The 21,897-nt window shown below is 45.8% G+C and overlaps 2 long non-coding RNA genes across 2 annotated transcripts in view; one reads left to right on the top strand and one right to left on the bottom strand.

The window, feature by feature from the left end:
• LOC129387540 (uncharacterized) overlaps positions 1 to 2,459 on the bottom strand; it is a 73,615-nt gene extending 71,156 nt beyond the window's left edge. Inside the window, exon 1 of the long non-coding RNA XR_008614705.1 lies at positions 1,797 to 2,459. This is a non-coding gene — a long non-coding RNA (uncharacterized lncRNA). The remainder of the gene's footprint in view (positions 1 to 1,796) is intronic.
• Positions 1 to 21,897, top strand: part of LOC140215947 (uncharacterized) — a 521,743-nt gene that overhangs the window by 377,169 nt on the left and 122,677 nt on the right. The gene's annotated exons all lie outside the window — the stretch shown is intronic.

The following is a 21,897-nucleotide window of genomic DNA, read 5'->3' as shown; positions in this document are numbered from 1 at the left end:
AATCATGTATGATTCTAACTTGTTGAGGTGTTTTAATTGGCACTGTGTGATTATATGTATAGCTATATTAAAACTCTAGCCTAGTCGAAAGGGCATGATACGCACTGTTAGTCTTTTTGCCGAAAGCTCTGGCACAGGTTGTTGGGCTAAGTAGCTCGCTGGTAACGTAAGCCTACACCAGCCAGCAAGCATTATACGTAAAGATTTGCTACTCATTAATTTGAAATGAGTACGTAGTATTACTGTGCGATCTTACTATACGGAACTACGCAAGAAAGAAGTGAAATAATATCGATGTAATAACCATCCGATCACTCACACCTGAGATTTCCGAGAACCCCGGGGAAAGAAAATGGTATATCTGAAATGGTGGATACCGGAAAGGTATATTTTTTCATAAGTTTGAAAACGAAGTTCGAGCTTCCGCGTTAGAGTGGCGTGTCGTTTCCCACTCGCGTCAAGAAGGTGTCACCCGAAGCCGTAATTTCGTTGCCGACTGGATCGATGTAAAAAAATGTAAATGTAAAGGGCTGCGTAATGAAGGCAAGTAGTACTATATAAAGAGGGCGAGATCTGGGAAAGCGAAGCAAACTTTGATAACAGTTCCGACTAGGCAAATGGTTTTTTTTTTAAAATTGGTTCTCGGCAGAACAGGTGGGTTGGGTGAGCTTCATTACGATGCAAAGAAATGATACCTCCTGAACCAGAAGGCTGCGTTCTCGCGAACATGTTCTCATGATACCCTGCAGGCGACGGATGGCGTAATTTGACATCCAAACAAAGTTTTCAGTCGCATTTTATTACTGCGGGTAACTGGGGTTCAGGGTTAGATATTGTAAAAAGGTTACCTTTGGAGTATGTAACGGCTGTCCACGCGTGCTTCTCAATGTAGCTTTCCTTTCGGCTTCGGATCTACAGATCGTAGCAACGAAAGTGTCGCGTGTGTGTAATATTTTCACCAGTATGTGTCTCACACTACCATAGTGTGTCGCAGCCGGTTGCACTGAAGCGCTTTTGAAATTATGAGTTGCGTCGGGGTGATTTTCGCGCATCCGTGTGGTGTAGTTGGCTGTTGTTTACGTTGGCATGTATCACCCCCCCCCCCCCCCCCCCCACGCCCCCAGCTGTTTCTGGTTCCACCATGCGAAGATAGCAGCTTCCAGAATTTTTCATTTGTGTGCAGTGTGTCGGGTATTCTGGTAATGGAACGTCAGGCTCTCTGCGTCAACCACAGCATGCCGGTTACTGATGATGACCGACTTCGGCAGATGGGCAGCGCAGCTATGCGATGTACGCGTAGTATTAACATTAATTTATATATAGGTGGGCTTTCTCCAAGCACTCAAGCTTGCTAAAAGGGCACTGTAAGAGAAACTATAATTGGAGATGGCTGGCCTTCGCAATGCAGTGGACATATGTGTAATAAACATGCGAGTCACACTATATCTGTTTAGATAATTAAGGTCTATAGCAGAAAACTTATTTGAGCGACTTATGGTTCAGCGAAGTTTGGCATCATGCTACACTCCTGCAACACATGATGGCGAAAGCCTGCTGCACACTTGGTAATGCGTTAAGTTATACGCTCAGAGGAGCCAGACTTCATGCGAAACCAAACGAGCCGTAGTGTGAAGTACAGGTTTGGTGCTTTAGGTCGGTCTCCTTAACGACACATGCGAGCACTTAATGCACTACCTAAAAGGTGAAGCACTCTTGTCGCCAGTAAGTGTTAAAAATGTGTAACCTAAGCCCAACACAATTACGTAGCATCCTCTCAGCAGGAGAAAGTAACATACGTGGTCGAACGCCCCGCTCCCGACGTTTCGCATCTCGCACCTAGTTTCTCACTTGGCAAGCATTCTCGGCCATAGCGTACTTATGAGGCCTACTGCGCAATCCGCTACACCCCTGGCTAGCGTCTTACATCACCACCTCTCTCTCGCTTCGCAGTCGACTGTCTCCACAACCGTCGCCACCGCCGCCGCGTGACGTGAGCGACGCAACACCTGCTTTTCTATCTGCGCGCGCCGCTGGGCCCCCTCAACACCTGTCGCTCGCTCGGAGATGGTCACATGGGTTTCTTTGTACCACTCGACTAGACGCAGCGTTTTTTTTTTTCAAGTATATTGCACAACGACCCCCTTAAGGCTTTCGCCTTAATAATATTTCGACAGCGCTTTGATTGACTCTGACGTGTTATCGAGAGAGATATGAGCCAAAGAGGAGGAGGTGGAATAAACATTTATTGTACAACCAGCACTTTATGATGGCCGGGCCTAGCCTCCCATGAAGGGAAGCCGAGGACTTGCCTCACCGCCGCCTCGCGGGCGTGCTGGGTCGCCCAGGTTTGGTCGCCGAGGGCGGAGCTCCGCAGAGCCTCATGCAACCTCAACGAGAGAGTCGTGGTGTCAGTCTGTGTGTACTGTGCTGAGCACTCCCACAGCATATGCGGAAGCGTAGCCGGGGGAATGCCACAGCACCGGCAGTTGGGGTTAGTATAGACGTTTGGAAATATAAGGTGGAGGCGGGCGGGTGAAGGGTACGTGTTTGTTTGTAGCAGGCGCAGGGTGGTAGCCTGCGCCTGTCTGAACCTGGGGTGAGGCGGGAGGAAGGTTCGGCGACTGAGGTAAAAGGCCTTAACGAGATCGTTATAAGTTTTCAGATTGTCCTTGGTGTCCAACTCATTCATCTCCAGTGACTCGGGCGCGGTTGACTAGGCCTCGCGCATTGGAGTGGGTGACCTCGTTGAGATTGGGGAGGTGTGGGTGGACAGGGCCCGCATGGGCCGGGATCCATGTTAGGGAGATTATGCTGTCTTTAGAGTGTGGTGCCTGGCAGAGGATGCGAAGAGCTTGGGGAGAATTGCGGCCTTTGGTGAAGTTAGTGACGGCTGAGCGAGAGTCACACACGATGGTGTGACAGGAGTGAGCATCATTTTTTTCTTGATGCCCAGAAATGCACTTAGGAATTCGCAAAGGAGTGAAAAATCACCTATGGAATTTTCTGTACCATTATCACGTTATGCTTTGTCCGCATCATGAATAAATGGTAGGATTTGCTTTACTGCCTCATTGGCTTATACCAAAGCCGCCAGACAGAGCTTCAAGTCGGACGCGTGTTCCTTGACTTCGAAAGCAAGAAAAAAAAAAAACGAGGAGACAGGAAGGAAGACCAGACAGGACGAGCGCTCGTCTTGTCGGGCATTCCTTTTTGTGTTCTGCTTTCTTCTTTATTACGCTTGGAGCCAAGTATGAATTCGTACAAGCTCAGATATATGACCTCAACAAAAAAAAAGCGTTATTCGGAATTAATGAAAAATTATCGCCGAAGTAAGTGAATAGCTTTCATAATCTGCTGAATAATCTGCGAAAATATTTGGAGGAACGTTTCTTGTTCCGCCGTGATCATGGTGGCTTCCTGTTGACGTCGAGCCTCACACAGTTTCTGCAACCTCTGTTTAATTTCACCCACTGTCATCGAGCAGCACGTTAGACCATCGCTTCGTCGACGCACTGGGTTTATCAATCCCTGGCCTGAAGTGAGCGCTCTCTGACCAACCATCGAGATGCGCATACACCGGTGCCTTTCCCTATAACTTAGTGGCCCATTATGTTCCCCTAAGCTCGATCTCCATGGCAGCCATCGCTTTCTTCCTATGGTGCTACCCTGGTCCCATTCAATCAGCAGTGGAAGTCCCGCCGCCGACAATGAAAGCCGGGAAAAGAGGAAAAGAAAGCTGTTCGTTTTAAATAGCAAATCTCTTTCCATGCCGACTATCATTAGTCTTTGACGCAACTTCATGGATAAGCGAGTTTCTCGGTTGACAGCGAAATCTCACTGCACATTTTTCCGAAAGTTGCACCGCCGCTTGTCTTTTTTCGCAGAAGTATGGAAGCACACTTGATAAATAAAATTTGATATGCACCAAAGTTCGTGAAACTACATCTGATGACGTAACTGTTTTCTTAGCCCTTTCAGGACGTGCCTAAGTGCCTTAACAGACCAAACCGAGCGTCATTCCTTCCGACAACACGGCAATGATGGCGCAATTCAATCGGCGTGCTGCAAGCAGCCGACGCTGCCGAACTTGTCCCAGATCGGATGGAGTAGTCTGGGAATGCCGAGCTGGTGGCACTTCGGTTGGTCCAGCAAAAGTGGAAAGAGCATGCTGTCGGAGTGATCAGTTTCTTCATATGACTGAATTTGTCGGTTATGCAATGACTGAACCATTAGACATCCATCGCATTCATCGGAAATGCGTTCACATTTCCACATAGGCCTATATGCAAAGGATAACCTTCTGACAAAGTGCTAATAAAATACGGCCAACAAGCTTTTCCTGGACAGTGCACTAACATACATCAAGTGTCGTCAAGCCCTTAGCAAACTCGCTATAAATAAATACGCAAATAAATAAATAAATAAATAAATAAATAAATAAATAAATAAATAAATAAATAAATAAATAATGTGTTACCAATATAGTTAGCTGGCTCCGGGCCTGTACTGTTAGGCCAATGACTTCACTCGTAGCAATATTATGCTGAACTCAGCTAATTTTGTAACAAAAGTGAAAGCGCCAAGAACGCAAAAAAAATTAAGTCATTGTGCGCTAAACAGCACTGAAAAAATTATATTGCACATGCGTTTGAAGAATAGATCTGAATAATTGTGCTGTCTGCAATATTGCACTGTGATTCAGGTTCTTTACGTTTGGGAATAGGTCAATGAGACAGGACCTCAGAGCGCACAAATGAGGACAAAGTCGTTTACACACGTATAATACAAGACGTACCTTTCACAGAAGATGGGGGAAAACCGGGAAGTATAACGCTTAGGAAGCTTGTAACTGCTAGAGTGGACGTCAGCAAGATACCATATACAGGGTGTCCCAACTATCGTGCACCAAGATTTAAATATCTGCAAATTCCACGTAGCTGGACAGAACCAAGGTAACGTTTGACGTCGCTTGGAGATGCCCAGATTATGTTTTCCATTCCGGCTAAATACATCATTAGTCTTTATTCATTATTAAACTTCTCAAATATCGTAATTAGATGAAAAGTGTGAATAAGAAAATTGTACAGCAACATGAAAAACTCCCGACACAGCTTTATGTTGCTCAGAACGTTCTACATAAAGGTGTTTTTCCTATAGTGAAAGAACACACGTAAAGTGCCTCGAGCGATTAGTCGCGTGGTAATTTTCCGTATATTAATTGCTACTAGAATTCTTAGTGAAGAGTTCGACAGAATGCCATATAGTCAGGTAAAAGCATTGTTTGAAAATAAAACTGGTCACTGGCCAAGGCAGAATAAAAATAAAATGGCATTTCAGCATCCGTATGGATGGATTGTTCACATTGTAATGTCGGCTAAGCACAAGGTGCATTGCACAAGGTGGATTGCTTGCTGGTACATGCAATCGCGCGCGTGCCAACATGCAAGCTTAAAGGTGACTTGATTGTGAAGCATCCTCTCGCTCAGGGACGTTTTGCTGGCGAGGTATACAACATTCCATGCGCCGACTTCGAATCGGTGTATATGGGCCAAAGCAGAAATTTCTGCAGGCGTCTCAAGAGCACGAGAATGAGGTCGCCAAAAGCCACACAGTGACAAATGTCCACGAAGAGTATGCAAGACAACGGGTCACAAGATAACTTGGGACAATGCATGTATCGTGGTCAAAGATAAAAACTTGACAACAAAGCTCAATCTCGATTAACTACTAATTCAAACGACAAATAAAACCATCAATAGATCATCTGGTACTCTAAACTACGTGTACTCCCCAACTTTGCATCAGGTGCTCAAAGCAAATTAAGAACCTTGTGCTTAGTCGACATTCCATTGTGCACAATAGATACGTACAGACCCCTAAAAGTAATTTATTTTATTTTCATTTGACCTTGATCAGTGGCCTGTTTCCTTTTCGAACAATAATGAAATTCTTAAATTCCAAACGAGTCCTTCGAATTCTTGAAGCTTCAGTCATTTCTAAGCTTTATGTAAAGGTCACAGCTAATTTAGGCCTTGCAGGTAATATGTTGAAATACACGTCCGTTCATTAGCAGTTTCTTAAGAACAGTGTCCCAATCAGAGTCGCAGAATGCGATGTCAGGAGTTTTTGAACGCCATTTTTAGAATCATCTGAAAAGTGTTATTCACTGGTCATTGTTTTCTCCTTGAGAAAAGCGCCTGAATTGGAATGCTCTTCGTAATTGGGATCGCTGGTGGTAATTATAAGCTAGAGGCTAGGGAACCTACGCGGGTTCATGCACTTTCATACTTGCTATATTTTGGGGCTGTCAAGATTGAATGAGGAACATAGTATTCTTACCACTTTTCAGTGCCGAGAGAAAGAGATGAGAGAGTTTAACCTTACGCCGGCAACGGGCTGCAGAAGCTAGCTCGCATTTAATTGAGTTACAATGCGACACTTCTTCGACAGCCAGGCTTTTCTAAACAGAAGAAAAATAAATAAAAAAAATTACTCTTACATAATAAGTTGAATTTCCCGCTAAATGTCCTGACTAGAGCTTCAATGTTAGCTTGGATACAATCACCTCTACCCAGAGATAATGGGAAAATTCTTAACTGAAACCGAGTAAGAACAGCTATATTATCATTTGGTTCTCAGCGTTCAACTAGTTATAAGCGCTGCCAGCTATGAGAACGCTCACTTCGAGGGCAAATATGGTGGAATACGGCCAATGGTTGTAGCTTATTGCCACAGGTAACTGCTTTTAGTTGAGTCGTGGCATTGTCTGGAAATAGCAAACGTTTTTATATTTCTGAATTTTTTGCACTTTACATTTTCGAGAAGTAGCTTGAAGTTGTACACGTGAATGCAGTTGGAACATGTACAGTCGACCAAAAATGTTTACGGACCACGGGGTCTCAGAAAATGCTAAATATACGAGCAGCCTTTAAAAATAGCCAGTAAAACCGTACATCACAATGTTGTTCACATATACCAGTAAAGGCTGTAAATAGGAATACCAGGCTGCGGTTTGAGACTGCGGAGATATTCAGCTTCTCGTCAGCTCTCTTGGTCCGCAAGCTTTTTTGGTCGACTGTACGTAGTTGAAATGTTGGTGTAGTTGGAATACATGTACAAAATCAGCCAGAAATCTACGCAGATGTGCCGTCTGCCTGCTTTATTGTGTTTAGTACTTCAGCTTCTCAATATATATATTATATTTCTTATGCAACTGAAGGAAGATATATATGCCACACTTCGATCAATAGCAATTTTTTCCTGGGTCGTGCATTATTACGCAACACTTCACTTGACGATAAAGCGCCCATAGTAATCATCAAAGAAGTAAATTTAATTTCTATTTTGAGTGCAAAAGTCAGCCCCGAGTACACGCTAGAAGATACGTCTAACTAACCGTTCGCGCGGTATGTAGTACCAATCGAAATCGAAAGTGCTGCATCATCGCTTTCTCCTTAGCGTGTCGCCTGATCGTACCGGATTGGAAACCGTGGATGCGATAGCACCCGCGTAGTCATTTCGTCTGCAGTGACTCTGGGCCGGCGTGATTCAGAACATGCTGGTGCAAGTCGTGGAACAGCAGATGGGAGGCTATGCTATTACAGCTGACACACTGCCACCCAAAGCACGAAAGGAAACGTTTGGACGCTTCCCAGATGTGTCGCTATGTTTGCGCGGCTCTTCGGTCGAAGTGCGGTTGAGACGCGATATAGTAGGAGCAATAATATTGTCGTGCAGACAAGAGACGACTACGAAGAAGCGTTGTTGTTGCTGGGGTGCCTCGGCCACCACATTCTAGTGTGAGCTGGTGCCTTCAGTATTCGCCTTGCATAAATTACATTCATACGTTTCTCCGCCTCGCAACATTTTAATGGAGCTCGGAGCTCCGCAGCGGTCGCCGCGTGAGCCCTGACACGAGGATCGACAGTCAAAGTGGCACAATGACCCACCGCCCATCTCCGGTGCCGCAGGATCTGACCTCCGTCGTGATGTCCCAGCCGCGAGATCCAAGGGCCTTCAATGGCATCGATGGTACGGACGTTCCAGACTGGATTTCTTGGTATGAGCGTGTAAACGAAAATAATCGGTGGGACCCAACTCTAATGCTAGCGAATGTGATATTCTACCTCCGATACACAGCGCTAACATGGTACGAGAACCACGAACACGACATAACGAGTTGGGACCTCTGCAAACAGAATCTTCTGTACCTCTTTGGAAAGCCCTTTAGTCGTCAGCTGCTAGCGAAGAAGGAGCTATCGACCCATGCTCAAACGTCAACAGCATCTTTCGTGGCATGTGTTCAAGAAGTCCTCGCGCTCTGTCGTAAAGTTGACAATGACATGAACGAGACCAACAAAACTGGCCACATCCTGAAGGGCATGGCAGATGACGCATATAACCTGCTTTTCTGCAAGAACTATGACTCGGTGGAAGCGAACATCAAAGAGTGCCGCAATTTCGAACTGATAAATAGGCGCCGCATTTCAGCTTCAGCGCACGTCTGACTTCGTCTTCGCGGCTTGTCCCGACAAGGCACCACGACGAAGTCAATATTGTGACCGTATCAATATTGTGATCGTATCAATATTGTGAATGTATCAGAACTGGGAATGCAGATCTGTGTGCCGCCAAGCATGTTTACGCGCGAGGAATACTTGTTTACCTGTTTGTGGCCTGCAGCATAAACAACGACTTACCGCCGCTGTGCGTAGGCCTCCTCGTGTCTTGTTGGGAGTTAACCGGGTCGCCTCGTCGCCTCGACCGTGACCGAAGCAGCGAATAGCGGTGCGCCAAGTATCACAGAAAGGGCTAAGGAAATATCACTAGAGGAAGGCTATGCTCACATCGTGTGTGTGCGCTTTCGCATTTATCTAAAGCTTCTGTGGGTATTTCTGCCCGCTTCTTGTCCTTCTTGAGTGCTCAAAAAGGTAACATAAACCAAACTCACGTAGACGAAGTTGCGCCTCTTCTTCTGTAATGTACCGAGTATTCTGTCAGAACACTGGCCTCGAGCGGTCAGTCACGGGGCAGTTTTGCGTGAGTTTTCGGGCTTCTTTCGCGCTAGGAAAACACTTTCATGTAGCACGTATTGAGCAACAGAAAGCTGTAGCAGGAGTTTTTCATGCCGCTCTACAATTTTCTCCTTTACACTTTTTCTCTGATGATAATATTTTAGAAGTTGTTTAAATAAATAGGAATAATTGTTTAATTAGGCGGAATGAAAAACTAATCATTTGAATAACTGCAAGTGACGGAAAACTATATTACCTTTGTTTTGTCCAGCTACGTGGTATTTGCCTATTTTTAATGTTTCGCTAAAGCTACGTGGCACACCCTGTATAACCCGCTTCTTTTTTTTTTGCAGATGACTGCGTAATTTATCATACAATTCTTACCGAAGCTGACCAGCTCATTCTAAATAACTACTTGTGTGCTTTAGTAATTGGTGCCAAAACTGGTCGATGACATTAAATGTCACGAAATGCAAACAAATGACCTTAACCCGAAAGAAAGATCCACTGAAGTATTCTTACAAAATTAATAGCGCTTCTCTCGAACCAGTAGAGCAATTTAAGTATCTTGACGTAACGATCAGCTCGAACCTCGGTTAGAGCACCCACATTAAAAACATAGTTTTAGTAGCATCCAAAGGAATATGGCTAATAAGACACCGGTTAAAACATGCAACCACTAAAACAAAACTTGTAGCTTATACTTCGCTCGTGCGTCCCCTAGTGGAATATGCTGACGTGATCTAAGAGCCGCACACTAAAACGAATGTGAAAAGTATTGAGCGGGTTCAGAGAAAAACACTGCGATTAATACACCACGCCTACGCAAGACCGGCATCGATATCTGATCTTCTTAGCCGCTCCGATCTTCCCACCTTGGAATCTCGTCGAAAAATGCACCGTCTGAATATGTTATTTGCAATCATTAATAATCATACCAAAATAGAATTCCATACTTACATGCAGTACAACAGAACCCGACAGACTCAGCACAAGCACGACAAAACAATTACAATGCCTCAGTGCAGAACCAACACACACAAGCTGTCGTTCTTTCCAAGAACGATAGCAGGCTGGAACAAGTTACCCTACGATGTGGCCACCTTATCATCACCGATGCATTTTTTTTCAGCAGTCAGTTCTAGCCAATAAGCTTTATGTGCTCGGTTTTTTCCGGATTTGAGTGTATCGCGTTTGCGGCTTGTTTTGTTTGTTCCTGATGTGCTTCGCAGTAGCCTTACTGTGTGCCTATGTGGTTCTCTGTTGTAGTTGTTACTGCTGTTGTTTTCTTGATGGACCATTAATACGTAAAACTTCATGTACCCACTCCTGCCTTGGCTACCAAAAGGCAGCCGGCAGCATTGAACAAATAAAAAAAAATAAGAAAAGCTTCGAAATCCTCATTAGATGCCACTTTTCATCTTGTTTTCCGCTGAGATGCACTGAAATTCACGGACTCACCGAAGAATTCACAGCAGACCCTGTTATTCTTTTTCTAAGCGCGTTTACTGAAATGCACTACTCATATAGCAATCGGATGCCGCACTAATTACCTCTACAAATGCGAATACCTTAAAGGTCATTTTATATGCTAAATAATTGCGTACGTTTCAGCCGCGGCATGTACCATAATTGTCAATGGCTTTTATCGTGGTAATCCAGGCATGTTAGTGTCGTACTTGCTTTTCCTGGTAAATTCGTGTAACTCACAAGTTCTACTCATTGTTCAAATGGTGTTAGTGCATTAAATCGCATTCCGTTCACTTTACACCAGCCATGGACGAGGATATACGCAGAGATGCGAAAGATCTGATGCGGTATTTATACTTTCCTTAAATTACTTTTATCCCTCTTAAGAGGGAGACGGAACAGTCTCTATAAAACAACAAAGTACGGTGGTTCTGGAAAATAAAATGTTTGAATAGGAAGAATCGCAGCGTCTTTCGAGCAAGGCATATTGTAGAGAAATTAGTTTTTTCTGGGATTCCAGTAACTAACCATGCGGAACAACAAGACCTGAAATCTGGTTTTGAGCACTCGGGGTTGTTGATTTGTGATTTCCGCTTCAGTGCTGCTAACTTTTTACGGGTCGCTCACACTTAACCAATTATTACATACGTCTCCAGCGACCACGTACGTAACAGTTCAAGTTGCTGCCTTTTCTAGACAAATAGTCATAACTTCCTTAATTTATTGCACATTTTACTTTAAAACGTTTACTGCAGATGCCAATATGATCGCGCTGAATTATCGTATGCTCATATCAAGACAACAATTTCCACTGCGCACCTGTTTGTTGTATTAGTAATTTGAATCGCAATTGAGAAACCGTATGCGTTCGTAGAAGGCCCTGCGAATCTCTATATAGTTGCTCGATGCCACAACAGAGAGGGCTGGTCGAGCAATGCAGCAGCCCCTAATAAATGGCGAAATAAAATTTTGTCTCGTGGACAACTCTGAGGTGAGGCGGAAGTGGTTTGAAATCTTTCGACAGCTGCTTTTAAAGTTTGATCAACCTAGGTGCATGTGTCTTTGCGCCCCCTCACCCCAAGTTGAATAGGGCGCAAGCCGTTTCGCTTAGGCTTCTACAGACCAGCACATATCCGTGTCTGTCCGCTCTCCACGAGGCACCCTGACGTGTATCGCGACGACGCCTGCCCGTCCTGCGGCCAGACCTCCACTCTACCTCACATGCTCTGGGAGTGCGGGTCGACATACCCCAAGTTCATCAAGGAGGAGTGGGACTCGCTTCTGCGTAGCCCCGCTCTAGAAAAGCAAATCCTGGCCGTCCGGCGTGCCCGCGACCGGGCCGTGGGCTAGACCTGCCGGTCCCGACGTGGGACTAGCCGGGTGCGCGACGAGTTCGCGTCCTCGCCGGAGCTGCAATAAAGTTTATTCACTCACTCACTCACTCACTCACTCACTCACTCACTCACTCACTCACTCACTCACTCACTCACTCACTCACTCACTCACTCACTCACTCACTCACTCACTCACTCACTCACTCACTCAGGTGCATGTGCTGAAGGCTAAGATTGCTGTATAAGAAATAAAGCCTCTTTATGGACGTTTGTACCAGAGTGAGAAGCCTAAGTAGCTAGCGCAGGTATGGATAGCGTGGAGATTATTTCCACAGCGGAAGCCTTCTAGAAAATGTAACAACTTTCACAAGCCTTGCTTAGCATTGATGGCTTGGTTAAGAAGCTTTGTTTTACCGGCACAGCTCCTTTACCTTAACACCCTATATCCTGTGTTAGCCAAGTTCTCATATATATTAAGACTTTTAATCGTCCGCGATGGACATTACTGTGATAGGTGCGTCACGGAAAAGTTAAGTTGTATGAGCGCAAAATATAAGGTGATGGTAATATTGTTACGAAACAGCCGCCACAGTGTGGCTGCACTGAGGAGAAAGAAGACGACCTGGTCCCGCTTGATATAAAGTCGAAAACTTTTAGATGAAGGTATTTAGCTACGAACACATTCGTCTAAAAATTATCCGTGAGAAAACAGGTGCAAGATAGGGGATTACTCTGATCCTTCGTGCTCACTTTCCTGCGATTAATACTCATTACCAGCCGTTTGCGAAAAAAATCGTACCAAATACGTTCTAGCAAAGCAAAGCTTTCTCAAATGAATCGTGCAAGAGTTCCTTCGCTAAATTTGCTACACATTAGGCCGGTGCGATACAACCATGATGCTACCGGGGAACGAGCTGACGCTTGCATATAGACCTTATTTTACATTGGTCCCGACATACGATGTAAAGATGGATGCTATGAGCGTCCCCTGTGGAACGGGCAGTGGGTTGCGCCACAAAACACTTGTTATATTGCCTAATGTCGTACCTATATTCAAAAAGCAAAAAAAGTAGGAAAAAGGGAAATAAAAAAAACAACGAAGAGTTCCCATAACCAAAATTTCTAAACTCCTATCGGGAACTATATTTTAGTACGCCACCGTTGTTTGTCCTTCCTCTGCTTTTCTTCCGCCAATCTTCCAATTGCCTTTTTGTAATCTCTATTGCGGACATGTTTACTTTCCCCCTCCTCTCACTGAACCCAAGGGCTTCAAGTAGGCCAGAGGTGCCTAAATCGACCGATATCTTCACAATCTAATAAAACGTCCTTCATCGTTTCCCTAGCTTTACCGCAGCAAGCGCATGCTTCTTCTTTCTTCTTATATCTCGCTTTATATGTGCGTGTTCTAAGGCGTCCTGATCTCGCCTCGAAAATGAATGAGCTTCCTGTGAGTTATCATATTCTTTTTGTTTCCTTATTTCCTTTTTTTTCCTCATAAGTAGTTAATCATGGCCGGTTTCTTTTCCATTGGCGCCAGCCATGTTATTATCTCAGCCTCTGTGACTTTCCACTGGACGTTCTTTGTTGTCATGTTACTCACCATACAGGTCGCAGGCTTGATGGTAAGCTTCCTAGATATCTGCGTAGGTGGTGGCTCCATCTATGGCCACTTGGCATACTGGCTTGGGCGAGCGCTACGTGTTGTATCACAAATATACGCTCGACAGCAGCGTCTGGTGGTTGTTTCTGTGTTCGCGTGGTTTGCGAAGGGTGACGCCTCAGGGTGTACGCTACTTGAGGAATGATTATGTCAGGCGTACTGAAGTGATTTAAGCCAGCAAGGACGGAGTTTCTGTGGCGTTGAGGCAGACGGCGCACCCAGCGCGATGAGCGCGCGCGTGTTCGCGCCTATCGACAGTCCGCCTCGGAGATCAGTTGAGTATTTCTGAAAATCTATATCGCTGGTGTGACCTTACTTCAGCGTTCTCACTGTAATTGTCAGCTGTGGTTTAGCAGGAATCAGTGGAGAAGAAACATGGCGACATTAACAGCGTGGGTATATACAGCTCTGCTACGAAATCAATTGAGCTGCTTACATCGATAAGCTTTGAAGTTGTTATCTGCAGATAAGATGCGGGACTACCTCCTTGGTTGGGCACGGTTCGCACCCGAAAGATAAATAGCTTTGCTTAGTAATAATAGCGTACAGTATGCTGTGAATCACACTTGTCAAGTGGTCGGGCGACCGGCTGCGGACTGCACGTTGCGTCCGAAACAGAGGTTGATGGCGGGTTAAGGCGGAGGAAGAGGAAATAAAGGGAGAAGGCGGAGATGTTAACCAGAAATGTGTCTCGTTGGCTACCCTAAGATTTGTTTGCTTTATATAGCACACGGTTCAAGCATGGGGAGTCACCTGGCGAATATTATTGCTACGTGAGGCATGTTTTCTTTTTTTTTTCTTTTCACAAAAGAATAGGATGAAAACCAATTTTCTATAAGCCATCTTACGGAAACAGTGTGCTGACATATAGCCAGCGAATTATTTCTAGGAGTTCCCCTTCGGACATTACTGCTCTAGGCAAAAAAGACAATGCCGAAGCACAAAGCTTATGAGTACCTTGCTGGGTTACCAACCAAAGGAATGACTTTGTTCAGCAACGCTATATGGGCTTCTCACATAAGGCTAACGCAAATATAACGTAGCGGTTTCAAGGGTAGTACACTCGAAATACATGAGAACAGTTGCGTTGGCTGAAGAAAATGTTGTATAACGTTTAGTGCTTATATATTTCAGGGTCGCATTAGGCTGGCCGTAAAAGAACTCTCTCATATTTGTGTTTTAGTTCCCACACCAAGCTATCAGATTGTGAGGTTTTTCAGTTCATGCTGGTAGTTCACAGAAGCCCGTTCTCTTCGTCGAGCGAAAACCTATCTAACCAAATAGTTCACGACAGATACACAGAGTGCGGCTGATGATGCGCGTCACATGTTTACGCAGCAATGATAAATTTCCACATACTGTAGCTACCGCTGCAGCGAAAGACTACACAGTGGTTGTTCGACGACCTAGTATGAACTTATATTATGCAAACTTCGCAGAGCACAAGCTAAATCATCTCCAAATCGTTCCGCAGCACGTGACGGCAGCACATTCGTGCAACGCCGCGCCTTCTCGCACACGCCAGAGTGAATGGAACGCTCGCCGCGCACCCTTTCCTCCTCGCCCAATGAAAATTTCGATATTCTATGAACGACGCTGAACAAAGAGCGAAAAGAAAAACGTCCAGGATTTTACTTGGCAAAGCCAAGATCTCATTATAAAGCCATCTGTTTAGGGGATCAGTCCGAAATTATCTTTACCTCCTGAGGTTCCTTAAGGTGCACCTAAATCTAAGAGCATAAGCATTTCCCATTTTGCCTCCATTGAAAGGTGACCTCCATGGCCTGAGTTGAACCTGCGACCTCTAGATCAACAGCGAACCACGTAGCCAGGATAAGCTTCCCCGGCGGGTAGAGATTACAAGAAAATATTGCTCCTGTGTGCTGGTCCATCTGCTGAAGAGGGAGACTTTAAAGACTAATATGTGTATTTACACTAGGCAACTCAATGAACCACGTGTTCACGTTATATAGAAATAGGGAAATCTAGATTTAAATAAGTCCTACGTTGCGACAAGTGCTTGCCATCAAAATGGGCCCTATAAGTAGTGACGTTCAAACTTCGTTGCACTTTTAGTCACAGAACATTTCCATGAGATCAGATGGCGGAGTACCTTTCTATACTGCGCTGATGGCACATTCTGTTTTAATATTGTCAATATTGTGGGCGCAAATTCGATTATGTATATCTCTTATTAGGGGCGATATTCAAGAATGAAAAAAATTGGGTGTACATTAAAATGTAGCGACCTGCAAATTTCCCATAGAATCAAGTGCCCCCAATTTCGTAATAAAAAAGGTAATTAACAAATGTTTCTCTTAGTAGTCTTTTCAAAGTTAGCATAATATTGTCACGTAGTAGTGATGGTGAAAAGCGGTCACACGAAAAAGATATACAAATATACGTGTGAATACCCCCCTCTCAGAAAGCATCGTCCAGATACTACAAACGTAACAGGATTGCGACAAATGCAAAAGGACATGTGATAAACAGTAACAAAACAACAACAAAACAAAGTCGAGAGTAATACAGTGCAATAAAAAAATGCAAAGTTCACCTATGCAAAGTTCCAAAGCTCGTTGGCGCTGGTAGAACGGCTAAAGTCGCACAACGTGGACTATTTAAGGTCGTGCGCGCCGCCGCTGTCATAGCGAAATGCCGTCTGGTAAGACCTCATAGTCCAGTGCGCGAATGCGTCGGATGATCTCGTAGGGTCTGAAATAGCGGCGTAGAAGCTTCTATCTAAGTCCTCGTGGGCGTATTGGGGCCCAAACCCGAACACAGTCGCCGGGCTGGTACTCGACGTTGCGTCGTCGGAGGTTGTGGTGCAGGATGTCGGTTTTCTGCTGGTTCTTGATCCGCAGGCGGGCTATCTGTCGAGCGTATTCGGCGCGCTGGAGATAGGTGGCAACGTCAAGATTCTCTTCGTCCGTGACGTGCGGCAGCATGGCGTAGAGAGTCGTCGTCGGGTTCCTGCAGCAAACCGGCCTGAACGGCGTGATGTGTGTTGTTTCTTGCACCACCGTGTTGTAAGCGAAGGCTACCTACGGCAAAACAGCATCCTAGGTCTTGTGTTTCCCGTCGACGTACATTGCTAGCATGTCGGCGAGGGTCTTATTCCGACCCCCCGTAAGACTATTCGTCTGTGGGTGGTAGGCAGTTTTCCTCCTGTGGCTTGTCTGGCTGTATTGCAGGATGGCTTGGGTGAGCTCCGCTGTAAAGGCCGCTCCTCTGTCGGTGATGAGGACTTCTGGGGCGCCATGTCGCAGCAGGATGTTCTCGATGAATAATTTCGCCACTTCGGCTGCGCTGCCTTTTGGCAGAGCTTTCGTTTCAGTGAAGCGGGTAAGGTAGTCCGTTGCCACGACGATCCACCATTTCCGGTTGTTGATGTCGGAAAGGGCCCCAACAAGTCCATCCCAATCTGATGAAATGGTCGGAAAGAAGGGTTGATCTGCTGTAGTAATCCTGCTAGCCTTGTCGGTGGTGTCTTGCGTTGCTGAAAGTCTCGGCATGTCTTGACGTAACGGGCGACGTCGGTGCTCAGGCACGGCCAGTAATACTTTCCCTGTAATCTCGATAGCGCCTGGGAGAATCCGAGATGTCCAGCTGTCGCATCGTCATGTAAGACGTATAGTACTTCTGGATGCAGAGCTGAGGGAACAACAAGAAGGTAGTTGGCGCGGACTTCTAAGAAGTTCTTCTTTACGAGTAGGCTGTTTTGAAGCGAGAACGAAGACAATCTTCGCCTAAATGCCCTAGGGACAACGTCGGCGTGCCCTTCCAAATAGTCGACGACGCTTTTTAGCTCCGGGTCTGCTCGTTGCTGCTCAGCGAAGTCTTCCGCCCTTTTTATTCAAAGGAAGGTGTCGTCATTCTCGTCATCTTGCGGCGGCGGGTCAATAGGGGCGCGTGATAGGCAATCGGCATCAGAGTGTTTTCGTACGGACTTGTAGGTTACAGTGATGCCGTATTCTTGTAGTCTGAAGCTCCACAGCGCCAGCCGTCCTGAAGGATCCTTTAATATCGCTAGCCAACACAACGCGTGATGGTCGCTGATGACTTTGAATGGCCTGCCATATAGGTAAGGGCGAAATTTTGCTGTAGCCCAAACGATGGCGCTGCATTCCTTTTCCGTCGTAGAATAATTGCCTTCCGCTATCACCCGTTCAAGTCCGTCTTACCTCTGGCCTAGGACTGCACCGAGGCCTAGGCTACTGGCGTCGGTGTGCACACTGACGCCAGTAGCCCATGGGTTTCAGTATCGGCGTCCTCGTCGAAGTGCGCAAGTACCGGCGGCCACTGCATGAGTCGTTTGAGGTATTGAAATGCGTCGGCCACCGACGTTTCCCACTTGAACTCGACATCACATTTGGTTACATATGTCAGTGGCTCAGCCATGCGTGAAAAGTCTTTGAAAAAGCGCCTGTAGTAGGCACATATGCCAAGGAATCTACGCACTGCCTTCTTGTCGATGGGCTGCGGGAACCTTGCGATGGCAGCTGTCTTCTGCGGCTTTGGGCGGACTGCAGATTTGCTGATGACGTGGCCAAGGAACAGCAGCTCATCGCAAGCGAAACGGCACTTTTCCAGCTTGAGAGTAAGCCCTGATTTCTTGATGGCCTCTAGTCCTGTCGCAAGCTGCCTAAGGTGATCGTCAAAATTTCCGACGAGGACGACGACATCATCCAAGTAAACAAGACAGGTCTGCCGGTTCAGTCCGGCTAACACCGTCTCCATGACGCGCTGGAACGTTGCAGGCGCCGAGCGCAGTCCGAATTGCATGACCTTGAACTTGGCGGTCTTTTTGCGATCTCTCTCGTCGACTCTTATTTGCCAGTAGCCAGACTTGAGATCCATCGACGAGAAGTATTTGGCGTTGCAGAGCCAATGCGTCGTCTATCCGTGGGAGGGGGTATACGTCTTTCTTAGTGATCTTGTTCAATCGATGATAATCAAAGCAGAAACGTAGGTTTCCGTCTTTTTCCTTCATCAAGACTACAGGAGATGCTCACGGGCTTTTCCACGGCTGGATGATGTCGTCGTGCAGCATTTTATTGACTTGTTCCCTAATAAGTTCACGTTCTAGCGTCGAAGCTCAGTAAGCGCACTCTTCGGTTATTATGCGATACTTTTCGACTGGTGTTTGCCAAATCCTCGATGACGTCGAAAAGCATTCTTTGTATCGTCGGAGCAAACTTCTGAGCTGTTGCTGCTTAATCATGGGAAGTCTTGGATTTAGGTCGAAGTCTGGTTCTTGAACTACGGCCGTCGGCGTAGATGCGGCAGAATTCGAGAGGCCAAACGCATTGCTGGTTTTCAGAATTTCCTTGATATATGCGATCGTCATGTCTTTCTTTATGTGCTTGAACTCCTGGCTGAAGTTTGTCAGCAAGCCTTTCGTTTTTACTCCGTTCAGTCGAACGATCCCTCTTGCGACGCAAATTTCACGGTCGAGCAGTAGACTTTCGTCACGCTCGATGACGCCTTCTACGTCTGCGGGTGTTTCGCTGCCGATGGAAATGACAATGCTGGAGCGAGGCGGGATGATGACTTGGTCCTCAAGTACACTCAAGGCACACTGAATAGAAGGCCTCTCAGTCGCTATCGCTTGGCCTCTGGAAAGCGTTATCGACTTCGGCCGCAGGTGGGTGACGGTGCCGTGTTGGTTAAGGAAGTCCATGCCGAGAATTACGTCTCGCGAGCACTGTTCCATGACAACGAGCGTTTCAGGATAGTTCCGGTCATTAACTCTGATTATTGCCGTGCAGATTCCCGTTAGCCTCATGAGGTGTCCTCCTCCACGGTTTTCGGTGGGCTTCGTGCCATTCCGGCGAAAACTTCCCCCTTCAAACCACGCATCAGTACGCGGACTTTCTTCTACTCGGACATTTCCCGGTCAGCATGGCGGAATAGACGGCTCATCTCCTCCGTGAAGACAGCGATGGTCTCATTGGGCAGCTGCACTCTTGTTTCTAGTAGAGCTTGAGCTCATTCTCTGCGTACGATGCTTGTGAATGTCTGCAAGAAGCCGCTTCGGAATAGGTCTCACATCGGGACATATTCGGTGACGTCTGTATTCTGCGGCATGCATAAAAGACATGCTGCAGCTTGTCGTTGGAGTCCCACGTGACATCTGCGAAAGGTACTGGGATCGATACCCAGCACCTACATTATTTGTCACCTAGTAGTAACGGTGAAAAGCGGCTACCTGGAAAAGATAGACAAGTATACGTGTCAATATCGCAGCGCATGCCCGCTTCGCCTAGCAACACCTTTGCTAAAATGCCACGTTCGCTGCTCTCCAAGACTTTCTCTACCGAAATTACTTAATGTAAGAAAAAAAAGGAGAAAATTTCATGTATAAAGGACCTGAAAAGTGTAAACATACAGAAACAAATACCAATAAAAACATGAATAAACCAAGTCTAGATGCAGAAATGTCAAACAGTGTCTTAATAACGCTAAGCGAAGGAGCAGGACGCCTGTGACAGGTCTTCCATACCCATTTCTGTCCCAAGACCTTCAGGAATGATGAGTCTGTGTATGTACGCGTATATCAAGCAGTATCATCGCTGCTAATCGCACGGAGCTGTCGCACCTGAGATTACACAGCAAAGGGGTCAGCATCATCATTAAGGTGCCTAAACTCTAAGAACAATGGCGAATGTAGCTGCCCACTTTTAAAGAAAATGCTTCCTTTGCAGGTCGCACCAAACTGCAACCTGTGGATGGTCTAATTCAGAGCTACTCACAAGACCAACACTATAATAAAATCTAGTCAAGAGTTCGACGAAAGTTCATCTGGTCAAGTAACATGATGGTGAAGAAGCGGCTCTTGCCCGCTTTTAGTGTGATCAAGGAAACCGTACGGGTCCCGAAACGTCTCTGTTATTTTCACCTTTACTTGGTCACTGACCGCATTTTCTTCATTATAATAAAAATCTACAGTCCGCAAGTGCTGATTAATAAACGAGCTAAACGAATTAAATATATCGTGTGCCCAACCATATCAGCAAACCCTGACAAAATCGTAGTAGTGAGGGTGAGCTGGTTCTGGGAAAAAAAGGCTTCGTGTCTCTCCAATTCTATTTTTTCTTGAGTTACCTACACCAACTCTTGACTGAAGCTTCATAGCAAGCTTTTCGAAAAAGGAGACCAAGTTGATCACCTGTGAGACAGCATGGTTAGAAACTCTCCACTAACTTGATAGCGGATGACACGATTCCCGTAAAATTTAGATTAGTCATTTTTCTTCCGGTGTGTTCCATTACGGAAGTTCCAAGTTCGCCAGAAATTCCACCGTCGTTCTTTTTCAACCTGTTATAGTGCCACTGCGGCCCTCGATAACTATTCCGGGTAGGCCAGTCGTGAGCAACAATACTTTAAAAAAGTAAAATTACGTAACTGTTGCTTCTCTTTTGCCCCTCGCCTTTCCTGCCAGAACTTCATATTTCGTGGCCATATATTCAGTTTCCGGAAGCTGCTCTTTTTAGATGCCGAATGGTAAGCACACCCATACTGTGTTTGCCGACTAATGTTACTTTGGTAGATATTTGAGTTCACTCGTTCTGCAGAGTTTTCTTATCACAATAGGTTTACGCTTCTATGCTCTTATACAACACCGTAGTACCGGGGCTCAAACTTAGTTTTTGATTTTCATATTTTCAAGCTTTTACCACGGTATTTCAACACTTTTCAAACGTATTGAAGGTCCTTGTTTTTACGTACACCAAAATGACACTATCATCACGTTCAGCAAAGATATGGTCCTTTAGATATGGTATTACGGTGCCTAACGTTTAAACTTTATTTTTATCTGAATATTAAGTTAACCACTTGAATGCCTTTTGCGTAACATTCGCTTGAATTGCTCAGTGGTTTCCTTTTCCTTATTTTTATTACAGCGAAAGCTTTATATGACCAGCCTTCCGTAGTTTGTTCGGCGTCCGGGAACAGAAATGGACTTAGCGATTTCTAACAAACCCATACACAATGGGTTTCGTTGTTTTCTTTTGTGTGTGATCACGTACGGGTGCAGTGCGGCGGCGCAGAAGTCGAAATGTGGAACAGATTAGAACGCTCGCCGTGAACAATAGCGCGACGTCAAGGTTATCGCAGTATATAAGCAGGAGAGGCATAGAAACAGCTAGAAACAGCTGCGTTATCGATGCGGCGGACTCGTATAGTTCGTACACCCGAAGAACAACATGCATACGAGGGGCTCCGGGGAGAACAGCAACGAGAATGTAAACGGCGCCGGCGCGAAACGACCACCGACAAAGAACGTTCCCGTGATGTTGAGCAATGACACCACACTAGCAACGCAAAAAATGACAACCATTCCACTCGGTGGAGTTGGAATGGCAGCGAAAGCACTTTGCTTTTCGTTTGAGAGCTTTGACTATGTTCAGCTTTG

The sequence above is a fragment of the Dermacentor andersoni genome, chromosome 2 (genome assembly GCF_023375885.2).
Source record: "Dermacentor andersoni chromosome 2, qqDerAnde1_hic_scaffold, whole genome shotgun sequence".
NCBI classification, from domain to species: domain Eukaryota; kingdom Metazoa; phylum Arthropoda; class Arachnida; order Ixodida; family Ixodidae; genus Dermacentor; species Dermacentor andersoni.
This window is presented reverse-complemented; position numbering and strand designations above follow the sequence as displayed.